This window comes from Heptranchias perlo, unplaced genomic scaffold, assembly GCF_035084215.1.
Source record: "Heptranchias perlo isolate sHepPer1 unplaced genomic scaffold, sHepPer1.hap1 HAP1_SCAFFOLD_43, whole genome shotgun sequence".
Taxonomy (NCBI): domain Eukaryota; kingdom Metazoa; phylum Chordata; class Chondrichthyes; order Hexanchiformes; family Hexanchidae; genus Heptranchias; species Heptranchias perlo.
In genome coordinates, this window is record NW_027139442.1 from 5218860 (window position 1) to 5225930 (window position 7071).

Consider the following 7071-nt stretch of genomic DNA (forward strand, 5'->3'; position numbering starts at 1 on the left):
ACTGACTGTGGAAAGAAATTTAACCAGTTACACAGCCTGAAAAAACATCGTACCATTCACAGTGGGGAGAAACCAGACAAGTGTTCTCTGTGCAGACGAGACTTGTACTGATCGTCCAACCTGGAGAGACACGAGGACGCCCGCACCATGGAGAAACCGTGGAAATGTGGGGACTGTGGGAGGGGATTCAGTTACTCGTCCCGGCTGGAAACTCATCGACACAGACACACTGGGGAGAGGCCGTTCACCTGCTCCGTGTGTGAGAAGGGATTCACTCAGTCATCCCACCTCATTGAACATCAACTTGTTCACACTGATAAGAGACTTTTTAAATGTTCTGTCTGTGAGAAGAGCTTTAAAAGAAAAAGTGACCTGCTGACACACCAACGCATTCACAGTGGGGAGAGGCCGTTCACCTGCTCCGTGTGTGGGAAGGGATTCATTCAGTCATCCAACCTGCTGACACACCAGCGAATTCACACTGGGGAGAGGCCGTTCACCTGCTCCGTGTGTGGGAGTGGATTCACTCAATCTTCCCACCTCATTGAACATCAACTTGTTCACACTGATAAGTGTCTTTTTAAATGTTCTGTCTGTGAGAAGAGATTTAAAAGAAAAAGTGATCTGCTGACACACCAACGTACTCACACTGGGGAGAGGCCGTTCATCTGCTCCTTGTGTGGGAAGGGATTTACTCGCTCATCCAGCCGACTGACACACCAGCGAGTCCACACTGGGGAGATGCCGTTCACCTGCTCTGTGTGTGGGAAGCGATTCACTCGATCATCCCACCTCCTGAGACATCAGCAAGTTCACATCGGGGAGAGGCCATTCACCTGCTCCCTGTGCGGGAAGGGATTCGCTCAGTCATCCACCCTGCTGACACACCAGCGAGTTCACACTGGGGAGAGGCCGTTCACCTGCTCCGTGTGTGGGAAGAGCTTCACTCAGTCATCCACCCTGCTGACACACCAACGAGTTCACACTGGGGAGAGGCCATTCACCTGCTCTGTGTGTGGGAAGGAATTCACTTGTTCATCCGGCCACATTGAACACCAACTTGTTCACACTGATAAGAGACCCTTTAAATGTTCAAACTGTGAGAAGAGCTTTAAAAGAACATGGGATCTGATGAGACATGAACGTATTCACATTGAGGAGAGGCCGATCACCTGTTCCGTGTGTGGGATGGGATTCACTCAGTCATCCCACCTGCTGAGTCACCAGCGAGTTCACATGTGACTGCAGGAGTTGGATTCTGCTGTTATTGCTGTATCCAGGACTAAACCACGTTCATTCTGACAGTTGGAGTTTGTTTCTGATGTTAATGACCCCCTTTAACTGGGCTGCAGTTTAGTATTCTGTACAAGTGTCAAATAAATCAGCTTTCTTTTGAACACAGTGTTTTTGACCTTCATATCTCGATGATAAAAGAAACAGTTGGAGGACTTATGACGACGTGAGTTGAATACATCTTCGTACTGAGCTCCTCCACCTTTTTAAAAGATGGATCTTCAAGATATCCAAGTCTGACAGGACATAAAATTCTATTTTATCACAGGGTCCAGTTCAATCAACCTGAGCAGTTTTCCACTCTCCTTGTGTGAAAAAGAGCTTCCTGATTTCAATCCTAGACGCCCTAGCTCTAAATTTAAGGTTATGTCCTCTTGTTCTGGATTCCCCCACCAGAGAAAATAGTTTCTGTTTCTACCACTTCGAATCCCTTTATCATTTTAAATCCCTGGATCAGATCACCCTTCAAACTTCTAAACTCAAAGGAATGCAAAACCAAGTTTATGCAACCGGTCCTCATAATTGAACACTTCAATGCCCAGTATCATTCTGGTGAATCTGCACTGTCCCCCCTCCAAGGTCAATATATCCTTGGTGAGGATCAGTACTCCAGATGGGCTCTGACCAAGGCTCTGTAGAACTGAAGCATCACTTCCTTCCCTTTGTATTCCAACACTGGAGATAAAGGCCATTAGTCTGTGGTTGCTTTTTGCATCTGTGCACTAGCATTTAGTGATTTGTGTACATGGACACCCAAATCCCTTTGCTCCTTCACCATTCGCAGTCTCTCACTTTAAGAAAATACTCCAATGTTACCTTTTTGCATCCAAAGTGAATGATCTCACACTTCCCCACATTGAACTCCATCTGCCACAGTTTGTCCATTCACTTAAACTTTCCCTTTGTAACTTCCTGCTCCCATCTACACAACTTACTGTGCCTCATAAATTAGTGTCATCTGGAAACTTGGATCTACAACTCTCTATTCCTTCATCCAAGTTATTGATAAATATGGTGAAAAGCTGAGGCCCCAGTCCAGATCCATGGGGACACCACTAGTCATATCCCGCCAATCAAAGAAAATTCCCTTTCTCCTTACTCTTTTCTCCGACCTCCCAACCAAGGTCACTTTCAATTTTGTGCCTTTTATTTATTCCATTAATCTCTTGTGCTGAACCTTTTCAAATGCATTCTGTAAGTCCATATAGAAAACCTTCATAGACAATCCACTGTCCACCTTGTTAGTTTCCTCAACAAATCCAACGAAATTAGTCAGATATGACCTGCCGTTCACAAATCCAAGTTGACTCTAAAATGACAGGTCTGTATTGTCCTGGTTTCTCCCTCCTTCCTTTCTTAAATAAACGGAGTGACATTTTCAACATTCATATCCAAAGGCACAATTCCTGAGTCTGGAGAGCTTTGGGAAATTATGATGAATGCATCTGCAATTTCCCCACCTGTTTCCTTTAAAACTCTGGGGTGGAAACCGTCACATCCTGGAGATTTCATTCTTAGTTTGCAGTTATTTATTTATCTGACTGTGTATAACAGGACTGAGTGTCCCAGCACTCAGTGTGTGTATAACAGGACTGAATGTCCCAGCACTGATTGTGTCTACAACAGGACTGAATGTCCCAGCACTGACTGTGTCCATAACAGGACAGAGTGTCCCAGCACTGACTGTGTGTATAACAGGACTGAATGTCCCAGCACTGAATGTGTCTACAACAGGACTGAATGTCCCAGCACTGACTGTGTCTATAACAGGACTGAGTGTCCCAGCACTGACTGTGTGTTATACAGGACTGAGAGTCCGAGCACTGAGGGTGGCGAGACATGCGGTTGTCGGTGGAGATTAAATCGGTTGCAGTGGATTACAGAGATAGGGAGAGGGTGAGGGCCATGGAGGGATTTGAACAGGAGGATTGTAGGGCTGGAAGAGGGTGCAGAGATAGGGAGGGGGTGAGGGCCATAGAGGGATTTGAACACGAGGATGAGAATTTTAAAATCGAGGCATTGCCACACCGGGAGCCAATGTAATAGAACACGAACAGAGCAAGACACACACAGAGGCCTCACAACAGAGCATGGACGGTCTGAAAGACCACCTCCCTCCAGGGGTCACGATACCTCCATCCCGGGGTCGCGGTCCCTCCATCCCGGGGTCTCAGTCCCACCGTTCCAGGGTCTCGGCCCCTCCATCCCGGGGTCTCAGTCCCACCGTTCCAGGGTCTCGATCCCTCCATCCCGGGGTCTCGGTCCCACCATCCCGGGGTCGCGGTCCCTCCGTCCCGGGGTCTCAGTCCCACCGTTCCAGGGTCTCGGTCCCTCCATCCCGGGGTCTCGGTCCCTCCATCACGGTGTCTCGGTCCCACCGTCCCGGGGTCTCGGTCCCTCCGTCCCGGGGGTTGCGACCCCATTAACGGCGATCGTGCCTGAAGTCGGAGGAGCTGTTGCTCGGACCGCCCTCACGGCGCCATTCCAAGGCCCCGGGGCCCAGGCCACTTCCAGATGCGGACCCTCCCTCTGTCGGTCTCGACCCCGCCCACAGCAGCGGCCCTCCGACCGCCGACCCGAGGCCGCCATCATCATCCTCCCGGGACGCGCCTGTTGCTAAAGGAACGCGGCATAGGGACCGCGCGGCGCATGCGCGGCGCCCCTCGGGCCGGAGATGGATGTGCTCATCGCGATGTCAGCGCGCAAAGGTGAGAGACGATGCCGCGTGTCACGTGATAGGAGGAGTCAGCCCAGGACGCAGGCGGGCGGAGGTGAGGGCTGTCAATCAAAGGGCCCGGAGTCAGCATTCACTGCGCACAGGGTTTGGAGAATTTGTTCAAAAAATAAAAATGGAAATGTACAAAAAAGTGGATAAATTGCAAATTCAATAAGCTGAATTAAAAACAGAAATGTCTAAAGTCACATAAGGCTAATGGTCTGGGTCCTCCTGCCTCTCTCAGTCTTCTCTACCTGGGGCACAGGATGAGCAGAATGCTTGAATCTATATTTTTTAATGCAGAGTGCGCTGGATGTATGGAATGGACCAGCAAGGGAGGCAGTGGGGCCTGATTGTATCAGCAAATTCCACAGAGTTGGGAAAGTACCTGATAGCGCTACCTTGGGATATGACAGCCTAGAAATTGGGATCTTTCATTCATTTTTTACACTTGTGCACTTATTTTTATTGATTGGTGTACCTGGACACCCAAACCCCTCTGCTCCTCCACAGTCCCTAGTTTATCACCCTTAAGAAAATACTCCCTATTTCTCACCTGATGCCTGCAATAAATGATATTTGTATAACTTCCAACATCTTTACGATTCGGGTCTGTTTCCACTCTTCAGTGTCCAATAAGAAGAGACATAGTGAGACTGGAACTTTATTTAATATTTCAAAATATACTTTATTTCATAAAATTCATGAATACACACAGTTCAATGTAAATATTACAATTACAATTCAAAACAAATACAATACACATCATACGATTCCATTATTACAAGTCAAAACACAGTAAATATCTTCTAACACATGCTGTACAATGCAAGGTGGGATAGCCTTACACGGTTGCCTTTCCCCATAAAGCCTTTGTGCAGGCCACACCTCGCTTCAGTGTGCACCTCAGCATGAAATACTGGACCTTGGATTGTGCCAGTGGCCAACACTTGGCCGCGGACAGTTCCCTCGGCAGGAAGACCAGCAAGATTCGGGGGAACAAAGGGCCTCCTTGACCGAATTGATGGTCTTCCAGCAGCTGTTGATATCTGTCTCGTTGTGCATCTTGGACAACTGCCCATAGAGGACAGCGACCTGTGTTACCGAGCTGTTGGGGATGAACTCCTCTTCGACACCACGGTATAGGGTTTCAGTCTCCGTTGGGTGGGTTATCAGCTTTTACCCGAATACACGGATCCATTCGCCCACATTCATGTTCGTGTTTGGCAAACACTATCTGATGTCTTTCACACACCTGTCGAACCTTGGGGTCAGAGACGTAGGGGGTAATTTCACCTTCACATCTTGGGCGGTAAAGTGACGGAGCAAGAATTAAAATCGGGTCGGTTCTGTAAGGGGCGGGTGATCCGCTCTACCAGTTCAGTCCCCAGCAATGGTGAAAATTTCCCTCTACGTGTTATGAACCGATGCAATTTGTGAAAATGGACCAGCTTTTAGGCTTCGAAGATTCATTCTAGGGCGTAGGTCAGGAAAGGTGTGGCCGAATTTAAGTATCCTCGCCTGGCGGAAATAGGGTGGTCGAGGCTTGTAAATGGTGTCAGGTCGTTACCGCCCCTTTAACACTGGCGTTCCTGCCTCCACCATCGTGGGTCATGTCCTGAGAAGAGAGGCCAGAACAACACCCACCTGTTTCTCGTCAGGCCACGTGTAAAATGTAAATCAGAGTATTATGACGTACAGGGGAAACCATTTAATGTTGGTTAAAAATGGGGGGAGGATCCGCCCTTTCGATGGGCATTGAGTGGTCCAGAACACTGAGAAGTTTCTTTTTAACTTATATTTTGTGGGCCAAGGAGGGGCAGAAGAGCTTTCCCTTGGCCTGCTCGAGCCGTGTGAAATCTCCCGGCCCCTGATCGTCTCAGAAATGTATCAGGAGGTTTCCATATAGATGTATGTAGCCAGGTCCAGCCTCATGTCCCATTAAACTCCCTGCAGTGAGTAAACATTGCTGCACAACAGCTCAGAGAGGAAACGATCTCCGGAACTCCCCACTGGAGTTAGAAATTACATTAATATTTTACCAGTTAGTAACGGTCCGGGTGTTGGTCCATTATTATTCTGTTCTGGTCTGAACAAATGTCCGAATGAACAGGACGCTGTCTGACCCTGACAGCTCACCTTCAGTCCATCCCACCGGGCAGTGTGTGTGATGGGAAATAATCATCAACCGAAATGGAGCATTTGATTTTATTCATTGCAGGATTAAACATTTAATATTGAAATCATATTATTTCCCGACTAATAACAGCAAACCATTTCATGTTGGAATCAAATCTTGTATTATTTATCAAAAAGCATTTGTTGGATAAAATATAATTCCTGTCTGGTATTTCCAAATTTATTTGAAGTATTGGATTGATATCAGTTACTTCAGTGAACTCATTGGTGTCAATGGATAGTAAAATCAGGCGTAGTGAACAATGGGGGCCCGATCCGCTATCGCCGACTTACTCCACCGCCAAAGCGGAAAATCCACTCTCATTCAGCAGTTTACATAAATCTTATTCCAGCTGATTTGTAGAATCTCATGTGTTGGGCTTTGAATTGTGAAGCGGATTTTCTCCGCCAGTTTTACCGTCTCACAGAGACTCTCACCCTGAATCGGTGAAAAGGTTATGACCATGAACTGGGACTGGAGCCGAACACATCCCCAGTTACGGTGAGGCCCGGACACCCCATTCTCTCTGTTTTATCTCAGACAGTATTCCACATTCAAAATCAGCACTCGAGAGAGAAAGCGAGACACACACTGTCAGTCTTACACTTCCTATCAGTATGTTCATATCACGGTTAATAGCAGTATCCAACCTTCATATACAGCACCGGTGAGTGAGAGAGAAAGGCAGACAGATACTGTGACAGAGCGAGCGGAGAGGCACCGTGCAACAGTATCAGTTCCAGACTGACTTGTAAAGTTGCGTTTTATCCAGAAACTCCCGTTGTAGAGACAGAAGATGCAGTCTTGTCTCTCACTGATATACCAGAGACGGACACACTATTAATCCCACACTCAGGGACAGTGCAGAGAGTGACAAAAACAA

At 47.6% G+C, this 7071-nt stretch overlaps 1 pseudogene; it reads left to right on the forward strand.

The window, feature by feature from the left end:
- The window catches only part of LOC137312388 (zinc finger protein 850-like), a 568085-nt pseudogene extending 566688 nt beyond the window's left edge, over positions 1-1397 (forward strand).
- The last annotated feature ends 5674 nt before the right edge of the window (positions 1398-7071 follow it).